The sequence below is a fragment of the Nyctereutes procyonoides genome, unplaced genomic scaffold (assembly GCF_905146905.1).
Source record: "Nyctereutes procyonoides isolate TBG_1078 unplaced genomic scaffold, NYPRO_anot_genome, whole genome shotgun sequence".
Classification (NCBI taxonomy): domain Eukaryota; kingdom Metazoa; phylum Chordata; class Mammalia; order Carnivora; family Canidae; genus Nyctereutes; species Nyctereutes procyonoides.
Window position 1 is genome coordinate 16,321,163 of NW_026575052.1, and position 14,287 is coordinate 16,335,449.

At 43.7% G+C, this 14,287-nt stretch overlaps 1 long non-coding RNA gene across 1 annotated transcript; it reads right to left on the reverse strand.

The window, feature by feature from the left end:
• Positions 1-4,536: 4,536 nt before the first annotated feature.
• Positions 4,537-10,077, reverse strand: LOC129513934 (uncharacterized). The gene is made up of 3 exons (XR_008665328.1): positions 9,976-10,077; positions 5,964-6,039; positions 4,537-4,588 (listed from the first exon to the last, which is right to left on the reverse strand). It is a non-coding gene; the product is annotated as an uncharacterized LOC129513934 (long non-coding RNA).
• Positions 10,078-14,287: the final 4,210 nt, after the last annotated feature.

The window sequence follows — 14,287 nt, forward strand, 5'->3', positions numbered from 1 at the left end:
AGTGGCTCTCCCACTGGGCTCGTAAGCAGCACCTGCCCAAGGGAGAGGACAATGGCCTCCGCCTCTCATCCACCTTCCAGATCTTGCACAGTGGTACCCGGGGCCAGAAATTAATCCACATTTGGAACACTAGCTGTAAGGGACTGGGCAATCGTTTTCAGCTTTCCATCCTCTGCAAGATAAGAAAGCACGACTGTATATGGGAACAGATGTGGAGTGAATCAGTCCACGTTATCCTCTATCGTGTTTTTAATTATTTTTTATCTACTTGATCTATCAATTTCTAAGAGAGGTGTTTTTAAATCTCATGATTTTTTTTGAAATATATTTATTTTTATTTATCTATGATAAGTCACAGAGAGAGAGAGAGGCAGAGACACAGGCAGAGGGAGAAGCAGGCTCCATGCACCGGGAGCCCGACGTGGGATTCGATCCCGGGTCTCCAGGATCGCGCCCTGGGTCAAAGGCAGGCACTAAACTGCTGCGCCACCCAGGGATCCCCTAAATCTCATGATTTTAATGGACTTGTCAACTCCTTTTTTTTTTTTCCCTTTTTTTTTTTAAGATTTTATTTATTTATTCATGAGAGACACACAGAGAGAGGCAGACACACAGGCAGGGGGAGAAGCAGGCTCCTCGCAGGCAGCCCGACATGGGACTCGATCCCGGGTCTCCAGGATCAGGCCCTGGGCTGAAGGCGGCGCTAAACTGCTGAGCCACCCGGGTTGCCCCCTTTTTTTTGTTGTTGTTGTTAACTCCTTTACTTCGCTGAGTTCTTGCTTTTATATCTCAAACACCTTTTAAGGTGCATACACATTCATTTATTTTTACCTCTTTTGGGTAGATTACAACTTTCATTTGTGCCAAATATTCTCTTCCTTCCTATCGATGTTCTTTTTTTTTTTTTTTAAGATTTTATTTATTTATTTGAGAGGGAGAGCGAGAGCACAAGCTGGGAGGAGAGGTAGAGAGAGAGGGAGAAGCAGACTCCCCGCTGAACAGGAAGCCAGATGTGGGTCTCCATTCAGGAAACCTGGGATGAGGACCTGAGCCAAAGGCAGATGCTTCACCAACTGGGCCACCCAGGCGCCCCCCTCCTTTTTTTTTTTTAAAGATTTTTACCATATATGTTCTTTTGCTTTAATTCACTTATTAGTTCATTCATTTATTATTAATAATAAACTATTACAGTAATTAGTTATTCATTTATTATTTGCTTAATTTATTAGTACCCTGCTTCCTTGTGATCAGAGTTTGCCTGGTATAATTTTTCTACCCCCACTTTTTTTTTTTAGATTTTAATTATTTATTCATGAGAGACACAGAGAGAGAGGCAGAGACATAGGCAGAGGGAGAAGCAGGCTCCATGCAGGGACCTCGATGCAGCAGTTGTTCCCAAGACCCGGGAATCATGCCCTGAGCTGAAGGCAGATGCTCAACCGCTGAGCCACCCAGGCATCCCTCTACCCTTTTATTTTTAACCTTTATGTGCAGTTCTGCTTTTCACCACACCTCTTGTACACGGCATATAGCTAGACTTTAGAATTCCCATCAGAGCATCTTTGTCTTTCATCGATGTGTTTAACCTAGTCATATGTCTGGGACTACTGATACACTTGGTCTTATTTCTACTTTGGCTGCATATCCTTTCTTATTACAAATTCCCCGCTTCCTTTTGTGTTCCTTTTTGCCTTCTTTAGGATTTATCAAATCACACTTAGTCCCTTTATTTTCCTCCAAAGATTGGAAATTAGATTTTTCTGTTTCTAATCTTTAGTAGTTATCCTTAACCTTATAACGCGCGTGCTTTAATTTCTCCCGGTCGAATGTACCCTCCCAAGACACCCCTGGATGTGGCGGCCTCTCGAAGTCCTGGTTGCAGCTGAAGTGACCACATTTCCCATGCTCCTGAGCTTCCAGCCACTTAGGCAATGGTCGGGTCCTCTAGGGCTCCTCATCCCCATCCTGCAGGGGTGTGGACAGACAGCCAGGAATGAACCGGAGCTGTGGCTACCCCAGGTGGGTATGCTTGTTTTATGAAAAGTGGACCTTTTCCAAGGCTGCCAGGGACTGCTGATGGACATACATCGTATCGGCATGACTTATCACTGTTGATGTTGACCTTGATCATGTTTGAGGAAACTCTGTTCCTCAACAGTTCTCTTAGGAAGGAAGTCACTGTGTACAGCCCACACATAAGCAGTGGGGAGCTATGAGCCACCTCCTGGAGGGTGGAATATCTACATAAATTATTTGGAATTCCATATGGGAGATCTGTCTTTTTTCAATCACTTATTTATACCATTTATCCAATCATTTATTGATATCAGTATGAACTCATGGATATTTATTTCATACTTCGGGTTGTGGCCCAACACTGCCTTATTTATTTTGTTGCTCAAACTATTCCAGCTTGGGCCACTGGGAGCTCTTCTAGCTGATTCCTGTATCTCTTTACATTTTCACATGTCCCCATTATTGGTGGTGGCAGTGGTGGTGGTGGTATATTTCCCCCTCCTTAGAGACTTTGACCTTGCTGATGTCATATGCAGCTGGGACTCAGACCTACCCCCTCCTTCACTCACCTCTGCAGCTTGCTACTGGGCCTCCGAACCCTGAGCCTTGGCCACACCTCTGATCAGGGGAGACCTCAGAGCTGCTGGACTCACAGAACTTGAGACCCTGCCCTTCCATCCCACCCCTAGCCACTGCCTTGCAGACACAATGCCCTCTCCCCTGACTGAGGCTTTCTACTGGTTTCAGCCCAGAAGCACTTTGTAACCTTAGTAACATAACTACTATCCTCAGTGTGAGAATAAACTGATTTAAAGGGAAAAAATTTTTTTCATCTCTGTCATCGTTGAAAACTACATATCGCCTCCATTCCTGAGACCTCAGATAAATGTCCTTTTGCCAGAGACTGTTTATTACTCTGCACCCTCCTATCTGGCCAGCATGGCACCAAGGTCTCTGGAGATTCCCGTTCTGGTGGCCCTGGGTGGTCACTTGACCTCACAAAGCCTCTGTTTCCTCGTCTGTAAAAGAGGAATAACAAAAGCGTTCACAGAGCCACCACGGTTGGAGCACCTGCCCTGTATATTAGGTGATCGCTTATGAAAAGGGCCTAATATGAGGCCAGCCACACATAGCAGGTGTTCAACAAATGGAAGCTGTTATCACTGTTAGTAGTGGGGATAGCCATTTGTCTCCCTCTCTCCGGCCTCTTTCTCAAATCCACCCCCTGCTCTGAAGCTCAGACATGACAATGCCACTCTTCCACCCCTAGTCTTTCCAGGATCCAGAATACGGAGACTCCCTGCCTGGGATTGAAGAGCTTTTGGGATCTTGCCCAGCTCCTGACCAGACTTCCTTCTCTGCCCAAATCCTACCAGACTATTCACTATGCCCTGAACCAGCCTCACTTCATATCTCCTTGCCTTTGCCTATGCTCTTCTTTCTGCCCACAATGCTCTTCCAGCCTTTCTCCATCTGGGGACTCCCAGGCCTGGGTTTCTCTTCTCAGTGACAGAAACCAACCAAGCAGCACAAGCAGCTGGAGCTTTTGGCTCCTTCTGGCTTCACAGCACCTCCTAGTATCCTGGTTGCTGCAGCCAGCCTGCCCTGTCCCAGCCCCTCACCCCCTCACCGGCCAGGCTGCCCCACAGCCAGGGGCCTGTTCTATTGGACAAAACGGTAAGGAGGAAAGTGCATGGACTCAGGGTCCCACAGACTTGGGTGTGACCTGCCTTTGGATCCTGGCTCTACAGTTTATCAGCTGTGTGGTCTCAAGCAAATCCCCTAACATCTTTGAGCCTCATTTTCCTTAATTATAAAATGATAATAATGTAGTTGTTTCATAGGAATGTTGTAAAGATTTAGGCCGATAATCCATGTTAAGCACTTTGCATAATGCCCAGCACACAGAAAGCGCTTAATAAACAGTCCCATTCTCTCTTCTTATTAATACCAGGCAGCCAGGAGTTTGCCTGCTCTGCCAGGCTCCACTTATTGATGGATTCAAGGCTAAAAATAGAGCTGCAGCTTTGGGGAGTAGATCCTTCCAGAGCCAGGAATTGATGCCCTTGCTACTGTGGATGGGGAAGGAGCCTGCTTCTCCCTCCAGGGATTCTCAGAGGAACACGAGTCTTGATGCCCATCTCCCATTGATTCCAGGGCAGGCATTCAGGGGCCAGACCAGCCCAGACCAATGAGCTCTCCTAGCAGGGGGTTCTGTGATCCCACGAGCCGGCTTCTAAATCCAGCCCTGCCATCCACTAGCTCTGTAACCTTGAGCAAGCAAGGTTATTCCCTCTCTGAGGGTCACGATTACTCTCTAGCCTGGGGAATTGACGACGGCAATAACCTAGCTTGTGATAATAAACACCTTGCAGGCACAGAGGCCTAAGGCCAAGGATAAGCTCTGGGACTCTGGGTCATGATGTCCCTCTCCAAGGCTCAGTTTTCATATCTCTGAAAAAGGCACAGTAGCCCTCACCTTTGAAGGCTGTTCCGAGTAGGTCATGGACAGCAGTTGCTGACAGCAGTAACATCTGATGGGAACCTGAGTTATCCAGTGGCCCGTCATCTCCTGTCAGAGGGTATGGAGAGCAAAGACGGAACTTTATTTTAGCTGTTTGTAGCTATTGATCTGCCAGCCTTGGAAAATGCAAAGAAATGCATCCAACAGAAAAACACCTCTCTCTCGCCTTGCACCGCTAACAGGCAGGCCCTGCTGGTAGATAAGCCATTTCTGTGCAATTGACTTCCCCCTGCCACCAGTTCAGTGCTCTTGGCGAGTTATTTTGTCTCCCTGGACAAGATCTGATTTAATTAAAGCAGAATCTGAATTGGTGGCAGGAGCCCCCATTTCCCCTTGTGCAGTTAGTCTTAACAGTGACGTCAAAGGACATAAATCTGGCTTCTAGGGGGCATTGAGCCAGGCTCCTTCACATATATAATGCGGGGTCGGGATGGCTCACAACCCCAAGGCCACACACCCTAGATTATTTCTCTCCTTCTTCCCTTCCTGGGACAAGTCCATTTGGGCTCTAGCCCCTTACTTATTTCTGAGTATAAGATGGATATATAATTGTATAACAATACTATTAATAAGAATATACAATCTGGGGTGCCTGGCTGGCTCGGTTGGTAGAGCACGCAACTCTTGATCTCAGGGTTGTGAGTTCGATCCCCATGTTGGGTGTAGAGACTGCTTAAAAATAAATTTTTTTAAAGAATAGAAAATAAAATTTTAAAAATACACAGTCCCATCCCAAAACACATCACCTTGCAGTCCTCAAGGAAGAAGACTCAAGGAGGGGAGGCAGTCATGTTGTTCTGCCCAGGCTGAGCATGGATGATCATGTGAGGGTGCCAGCAAACCCTTTCGGCCTGATCCCCCCAGCCGGGGTATCACCCCAGCGGTACCTAGGATAGGACATCAGGGTCTGGATTCTTCCTTTCCCAGGTTTGGTCCCAGAACTACCACTGGGGAAAATCTCTTAGCCTCTCAGTTATCTATTCCGGCCAGTTTAATTAGAAAGGGAATTTACTTAGGCATGTTAGGCTTATCGGATGATAGAGAAACAGGCTCTAGACGCAGCTTCGCAGGGGCATCTCCAAGAAGCACACTGTAAAATCGGACTGACGAGGGAGTTGCTGCCACTGTCACTGACTCCAGAACCATACTGCGTTGGCCACCACCCAGGCCAGCAAAAGGTGTACCCCATGTGCATCTGATCCCACACAGAGCTCACCGCCTACTTGGTATCTCCGATGGGTGAGTGGGATTGAAGTAAAGTGGGTCACATGCCTGCACCCTTGCTTCAAAGAAGGCAGGCTTCTGCTTTGGGAAGAAGGAACTTGAGATATAAGGAATAATCAAAATGTAGAAAGGGAATTTTTAAGAACATTGGGCAAGAGCAAACATTCAGTACATTTTCTTTCTTGTCTATTTCCCCCACCTTGAATATAAACTCCATGGGGCAGGTGTCTTGAGTGTCTTGTTTACCTCTGTGTCCCCAGCACCTGACATGGAGCCTGCTGGGAATAAACAGACAGTTTATTACAGACAGTAAAATGTGGGTTAGGAAAGAACCACCTGTACTTTGAGGCTGGCTATTGGCCAACTTACAGCCTCTCAGGGGGCTCCATGCCTGGGGCAAATCTGCTTCTCCTTATATCACACAATACATTTGATTCAACGGACCACAATTGGGTGGTGCTCATTCCTCCACAATCCTTTGCCTGATGGTGAAATTGTCTTCATCCTTTATTTCTCAGTGCTGACTCATCTCCTCCAGGAGGCTTTCCTTGATGGGCAACTCTATCACTATCACTGCTGCCATCACCACCCTGCCCCTGGGAGTTGGTTTGGTAGGATGGTTAATAACACAAGCTCTACAGTCTTAACTGGTTGATTTCAAATACTGACTTCAGCTCTTAGTAACAGTTGGAGCGTGGATAAGTCACGTTAGCAGTCTGAAGATCATTCTCCCTAACTGTAATGATTTTGAAGATCCTCCTCCTCCTGTAAGTCACAGAGCTGTTGTGAGGTTTAGATGAGATATTGTATGCAAGTTCTTGGAAAGGGGCTGGATGCAGAGAGCTAGCTCAATTGGCCGTTGCTGCAGCTGCCATTGCAATCCTCACAGTTCTAGCCCTTACTGGGACAACACTGTGATTGTTTTCTTGTCTGCATCCCCAACTTAACTGGAAATCAGGAACTGGGGTGTCCTTTACTCCTCCACTCCATACCTCTCCATGCACCTGTCATATGTACCAGGTCCTCACACGGTATTTGTTGGATAAACAATGTACTAAGTCAAAGAAATCACAAATGCAAAGACTAATAGGTAAAACACCAAAAGTTTGTGTGTTAGAAAAGTAAGTAAAATGTAAATGTCACCTGGGAATGGGGAAAATGGCAAGTGGTTAATGTCTATATTATGTAAGGATTTCATACCCACCAATGAAAAATAGGTTGCTAAGAGATATCTGTCTGGACAAAGGTCACAAGCAAGCAATTCAAATGAGGAAATAGAAGTAGTAAGTAAATATGGAAGAACATTCAACTTGCGGTAGGAAATGAAAATGAGGTACAAATGAAAGCAACAATAACATAGAATATATAATTCAATAGGAAATTATTTGTAACAGTACAAAATGTCCAGTAGCAGAAGAATGGTCACCTAAATAATGACATGTTGATTCAATGGCATGGTGTGCCACCATCAAATACTTACAAAAGTGTGGAAACTAATGCTTATAATATAGTTAGGTTTACAAGCATACTGCAAAATTGGATTTGAAGCATGATCACAAGTATGCAAAAAATTCATCTTGACTTGATGAAAGCCTGGCAGAAAATACAAGAAAATGAAAGTAGTCGCCTTGATAATGAAGAGGAACTTCACAAAATTCCCACAATACACCACACACTATGCCAAGGGCTTATTTCTACTAAACAAGAGTACAGAGAAGAGATAGAAGAGCTCACAGAAATAAAAGCAAAACCACCAAAGGAAGTAAAACAAGCTGTCAGGATTCAGGAAAATTACAATAACACAGAAATAAAAGTTAACGTGGATGTAGCGCCAAAGAGCACAGACTCTGCTGAAACACTACAGGGGACAGAGGATAGAAATGAGAACTTGAGAGAAATGGAATGAAAAGATTTTTTTAAGTTTAAATAATGAGAGAAAATGACAGAGACCATATACACGTAACAGAAAAAGTAAACCAAAAGATGGCATCAAACAAATATTTCAAGATATAATTCAAGAAAATGTCTTGAAAAAATGGAGACATTGAAAAGGTAATGAGACCCAGGAAAACTGATCCATAATGATCAATATCAAATATGTCCTAATAAAGGTATTAGATTTCAAAGTTATAAAAAAAAAAATCCTTTGGGCAGCTTAACCAAAGCAAACTAGTCACTTACAAGGGGGTGGATACCAGGCTGGCCTCTGACTTCTTCATGGCAGCATCCAGCATTCAAACTCAATAGAGCACCACCTACAAAGTCAGCAAGGAAAGAAAGTGTGACTCAAGTATTTTATTTTGAGCCAAACTGCTGATCAAGTATAAAGGCAGAAGACAACATTTTTGAACATGTGTGGGAGTTTGGAGGCTGAAGCAAAAGCACAGTCTGGATTTGTTGGAAGAACAGGACTTCCTTCCTTTCGGTAACCTAAAGTCTTAGTCAGGAGTTCATATGTGTTTATTCAACAGACACATACATAAAGACCCTAGTGTGTGTTGGGACCTGTGTCCCCAGACTATAAATGAATCTTATGCCGAGTGCTGGAGTGGGTGGAAGGCAAGTTTCCTTAATGCGGTAAGTTGGCTTTTCAAAGATAAGTGGGAGTAAGTACGCGAAGGGAAGGGTATTCCAGACAAGGAGAAAAGCAGGCAGGCAAGAACGCAAAGGACAGATACTCCAAGATAGAATTCAAGATCTCATGAAGGGTGTGTTCTGGAATGTCCAGACATCTGGAATGGGATGAGTGGGTAAATCCTAAAGACACAGAATTGGGAAAGGGTAAGAGGCCTTGAATGCTAGGCTTTTAAAAGGCTTAAACTTCATTGCACTGGGACTGTGGAATCTTGGAATGGTTGTAGCATGAAAACCACTGTTTAGTTGCAAGAAGAAAAAGATCAGAGGTTCTGTGAGGATTCAGATTTCACTATTCCCACAGCTGCTTAAGCTAGCATTCATACTTGATGATGCATATGCGAACCATTCCCTTTAAAGTCAGGAACAAAGCAAGGTTGCCCACTAATACTGCTTTTGTTCAGTGTTGCACTGGTAGTTCTGGCCAGCACAGAAAGACATGAAAAAGAAATTAAAAGCTTAAGGATTACTCTCACCATCTAAACATTGTTCATTGCTGAGTTAAGAAGTGGGCTTGTATATTTCCTTCCTTCTACATCTTTATGTTTTTCCTAGAGGTTGGTTTTTTTTTGTTTTGTTTTGTTTTGTTTTAAGTAAGTTTCACACCCAGTATAGATCCCAACTGGGGCCTGAACTCACCACCCTGAGATCAAGACCCCAGCTGAAATCAAAGTCAGACACTTAACAAACTGAGCCACCCATGTGCCCTTTTCCTGGAGTTTTTAATTGTCTCCCCTTTATTCTTGCACTACTTGCCTTTATTATTGAGGACAGAATCTTCCCAACAACTTAGGTCAATTTTCTCATCCCCATTTTATGGATAGAGAAGGAGACTGTGAGGGGTTGACAAAGACCACAGCTAGTACATGGTGGAGTTAGGACTCTTTTCTTTCTTTCTTTCTTTCTTTTTTTTTTTTTTTAAGATTTCATTTATTTATTCATGAGTGACACACAGAGAGAGAGGCAGAGACACAGGCAGAGGGAAAAGCAGACTCCATGCAGGGAGCCTGATATGGGACTTGATCCCGGGTCTCCAGGATCAAGCCCTGGGCTGAAGGCGGTGCTAAACCACTGAGCCACCAGAACTGCCTTGGAGTTAGGACTCTTTTTTTTTTTTTTTTAGTTAGAACTCTTATTGGTCTTGGTGAGATGATCCAGTCAAACCTAGGCTGGCCCTATATGAAGAGACAAAGTACATGTCGGGGAGATGGTGGTATAGTGAGGCTATGTCTCAGTTATTTGAACCTCACAAAGTTCAGAAAGAGGAGGGTAGTGTAGAAAAATCCCAAAGGGCATCTAATTATTGAAAAGTTTATGAAATGAGGCATGGAAGACTAGCCAAATTGGCCAATACTCAGCTCCCCAGGGGGGCTAAGCAACCCGTCCCCAGTGTCAGGACTTTTGCACATTCCATCCAACATCCAAGCATGTTCCAGACACACTTCTTGTGTCTGGATCCTCCTCATCCTTCAGGTCACCACATTCTTTCCCCTCCTCAGAAAGTACCCCCTCCCATACCAGTTATTCTTCATCTACTCTTCGTCTCCACTTCCCTAGATTGCTCACAGTTTTGTTACCAAGTCAGTCTCCTTCTTCTTCCCTGAGTGAGGATGCTTCTTGGAGGCTTCCTAAGACCTGGGGTTTCCATCCCACCAGATCATCAGATTGAACCATTCCTGTAGAGGTCACAGCCTAGGTGCTAGTGGACACCATCCCCAGCACCTGTAGAATTAAGAGAGATAAAGTACTTGGAATAATCTGTGTTATTTTATATCTGGAAGCAGAGGACTTCTTTTTGAGCTCAAGTGAGAACCCCTTAGGGGTTCCCTCATCTCCTTCTCCCTAAGCCCCCACATCTAATCATCTATCTATTCAGTGAATTCCTTGAATACCTCTCATGTTGCCAGGCCTGTGCCAAGCACTGTGTATACACACTGGGGCAGGTCACTCACTACACAAGGGCACTCAGTTGAGAGACAAGTGGGAGCCAAGATCCAGCCAACAGGCCAGTCACCAGACTGGACTCACAAAGCTGTGTCTGCTCAGAAGGGTGCCTTTTCCTAATTCCTTCAAAAGCACTGGATGGGCTAGAAGTAGCCCTGCATATTGATGAATTGGTACCTGCCCATGTAGAGTTACAGGTTGGGGGCGGGGAGGGACAGACAAATGATCCAACAACTAAATATGTAATTAGAATTACATTACACTCTTATTTTGCTGGTGAGGACACTTAGTTTCTGAGCAGCAAAATCAGTGGCCCAAAGCCACTGAGCTAGTAATGACAGAGCCAGGGTTCAAACTCAGGTCTCTTGGCTCCAAAGCCACAATCTGCTCTGCAGAATGAAAGAGGCATTTGGGGCACATCAGTATTCAAGGTGAGCATAGGTCCCAACCTTCATCATCTCAGTTTCTCCCTCTTCCTGACCACACAGGTGATAAACTTGGCTTTCTCTGATCCTGAAGGTCCTTCCTCTTGACCTTGCCAGCCTCTGTGGCTCAGTTCGCTTGGATACACCTGCTGCCTATTGCAGAGGCTTTAAATGAAATGACAGTTTTTACTTCCTGACTCATGTGTCTTTTGGATCCAGTCATTCATCCCAGGGTCTGGGCTGAGGACAGACCTGAGTGCTATACTCATGATTCCATTCATGAGTGGCGACTAAAGCCATCATATATCTAGGAATAAGCTGATATGAATAAAATTATAAAACTTTACTGAAGGATATTTTAAAAATGATCTGAATAAATGGAAAGACACACCATGTTCCTGGGTGGAAAAGCTCAGTATTAAAAAGATGTCAGTTCTCCCCAAAGTAATCTATAAATTTAATGTAATTTCAATAAAAATATCAAAGGTACTTTTTATGGAATTTGACAACCTGATTCTCAAGTCTAACAGGAAGAAAAAATACACAAGATTAGAAGATCCAAAAAAATTTTTTTTAGAATTTTTTATTGTAGTATAATATACATAAAATTGCCATTTTAACCATTTTTACATATAAAGTTCAGTGGCATTACTTACACTCACACTGTTGTGCAACCATCACCACCATCCATCTCCAGAACTCTTTCATCTTCCCAAACTGAAACTCTGTCCCCATTAAGCAGTAACTCCCAATTCCCTCTTTCTCCACAAGAAAAAATAATTTTAATGAATAAAAATGAGCCAGAAATAAAAATACTTATAAAAGAAGAGAATTTCTTTCTTTTCTTTCTTTCTTTTCTCTCTTCTTTTTTTCTTTCTTTCCTTCCTTCCTCCTTTCTTTCTTTTCTTCATCCTATCTTTTTTTTTTAAGGAGATGGGAATTTATTGACTACACCACAAGGGATCGGCAGGCAGGATAGCAGAAGAGAGACTGTCTGCCTATCTGTTTATCTGTCTTAAGGGTAGCATTTCAAACCCACAAGGAAAATATAAACTATGTAATCAATGGCATTTGGACAAATGGCTCTCTGATTTGAAAGATAAAAAATCTGAACTCTGCCTTACACACATACAAAGTACCGTTGATTTAAAGAACTGAATATGAAAAAACCCCATGAAAGCTTTAGAAGAAAAGTAGGAAAGGTGGATAGATTTGACTACATCTTCAGAATGACAGAGACCACAAGAGCCAAGTTGAAAGACAAGTAACAGACTGGGGAAAACAAGCCTGCCGTGAACATGCAGTAATGCCGCAAGTACATATCTCAAAAATAACAATTTTGCTCTTAGTTTTTCCACTTCCTCACGTCAATCAGAGGTTCCACTTGACCTCCAGGAGAATTAGTGCTTTTATATCGGGAATATAAAGAGAGAGAAAGAGCCAACGTTCAGATGGCATTGTTTTTTAACTTTCCAGATCATCTGCTGAAGCCCACATAAGAAACCACATTTTTGAAAGGCAGAGCCTTTGATCTGCAAGAAGCTGCTTTTGCTGAAGAAAAATGCTCTTGAAAATCAAAAGGGTAGATCCTGAAGGAAGCTGGAGATAGAGTTTATAAATTAACTATAGATTGCAAAGAGGACAGAGAAGACCCAGACCAGGTGCTACCTAGAGCAATCAATGGAGAGATGGGGCAGAGAGGGAGAAAGAGAGTCGGATCAGACATGACCTTGGAAGAGGTCAAGGGGGACTAGGATGAGGGTACCAGGCCTCCAGGGCCACAAAGGAGTCAGTGCCCAGAGATGGCCACACCCTCTAACCTCACTGGCTGGGAGCTTTGTGGGGGCTGCGCCTTTACGAGCAGATCTTCTATGGCCACTTATGTAGGTGCTCCAGGCCACTTAGGCCATTCAGCTATTCGCTCTCCATCCAGGGCCTTCACTGACAGTTGTCTGGAGTGCTCAAAAGAAGTGATGCTCACCCCTGTCCTGGGATTTTGCTGAGGAGCTCTGTCCACACTTAGTCCTACCAATGCCTCCCCTATTTAAGTGACTTAAGACTTTTACTCCTCCTCCTAAACCAGTGGGTGAGATCTTTGACATCCATAGATTAGGTGGTACTATGGAAGTGAAGACCCCTGGAAACCTGTACTTAGCTAGAACTAGATAATGGTAAAATCTACTTTGGGCTAAATAGATCCACAGCATACAAAGAACTCATAAAACAATAAAAAATAGATGAATAATCCAATAGAAAAATGAGAAAAGGATATGAAAAATAAAATTCCAGGAAGAAATATAAACTTGTAATAAGTGTATGAAAAGATGCTCAATGTGAGTTCTAATAAGGAAAATGCAGATTAAAACAATACGATGCAGGTTGCTTATCAAATGGGCAAAAATTAGGCAAATAAGGGGAGAAAGCATTGTCAGGTGCCACTGGTAGTAGTACTCATTGGTGAAGCCTTAGTATAGAGCGAGTTGCCAATGCCATAGAAATTTTATTTATTTATTTATTTATTTATTTATTTATTTATTTATTTTAATTTTTTTAAATTTATTTATGATAGTCACACACACAGAGAGAGAGATAGGCAGAGACACAGGCAGAGGGAGAAGCAGGCTCCATGCAGGGAGCCCGACGTGGGACTCGATTCCTGGTCTCCAGGATCGCGCCCTGGGCCAAAGGCAGGCGCTAAACCGCTGCACCATCCAGGGATCCCTGCCATAGAAATTTTAAATGTACACACCTTTGAACCCAGCAATTCCACTTCAACCAAAATGTCCCTCCAGGCGATGGTTGGGAAAATCACAGGTAAAGGTGTCTGCCCAACATGAGTGCAATAGAGTTGTTTCCCAATAATGTTAGAGTGAAAAATTGGGTAACAGATTGGGAGTGCAGTTGGGAGGTGCTGCCATTTAGGGAGGGTGGACATGATAGCCTTGACTGACAAAGTGATCCTTCAATTTGGGGGTGAGAAGTGATCCATGCAGACTTGGGAGAAGACATTCCAGGCATAGGAATAGCCAGTGTGAAGGCCCTGAGGCCTCAGCACCTTCAGGAAAGGTAAGCTCCCATTGTAGCGAGAGCAGAGTGATGGGCAGAGGAAAGAAGTATCTGGAAGGAGGGTGCACCACTGGGCACCTGTGGGAGGCAGGGTAGGTAGGCAGGTCACGTAGGGCCTTGTAGGCCACTGCAAAGGTGCTTTGATATTTGCTTTGACATTGGAAGCCAGCAGAAGGATTTATTATTAAAATTAAAAAGCAGAATATAAGATCAAAGTATAGGATGATATGTTTAGAAATTCGTTTTGAGAAGACTGAAAGGAAATAACCAAAATTGACCACAGCTGCTGAGTTAGAGTGACAGGATTATTCTTTTTCTTTTCCCTCTTTCCAACTTTTAATGTCTCTTTATAGCGTGTTTGTAATTAAAACCTTTTTATAAGAGTCGGTTTTTAAAACTGGCTCTTGAGGTGGAAACAAGGCTGGAGGAGGAAGGACACAAAGAGCCATGGAGG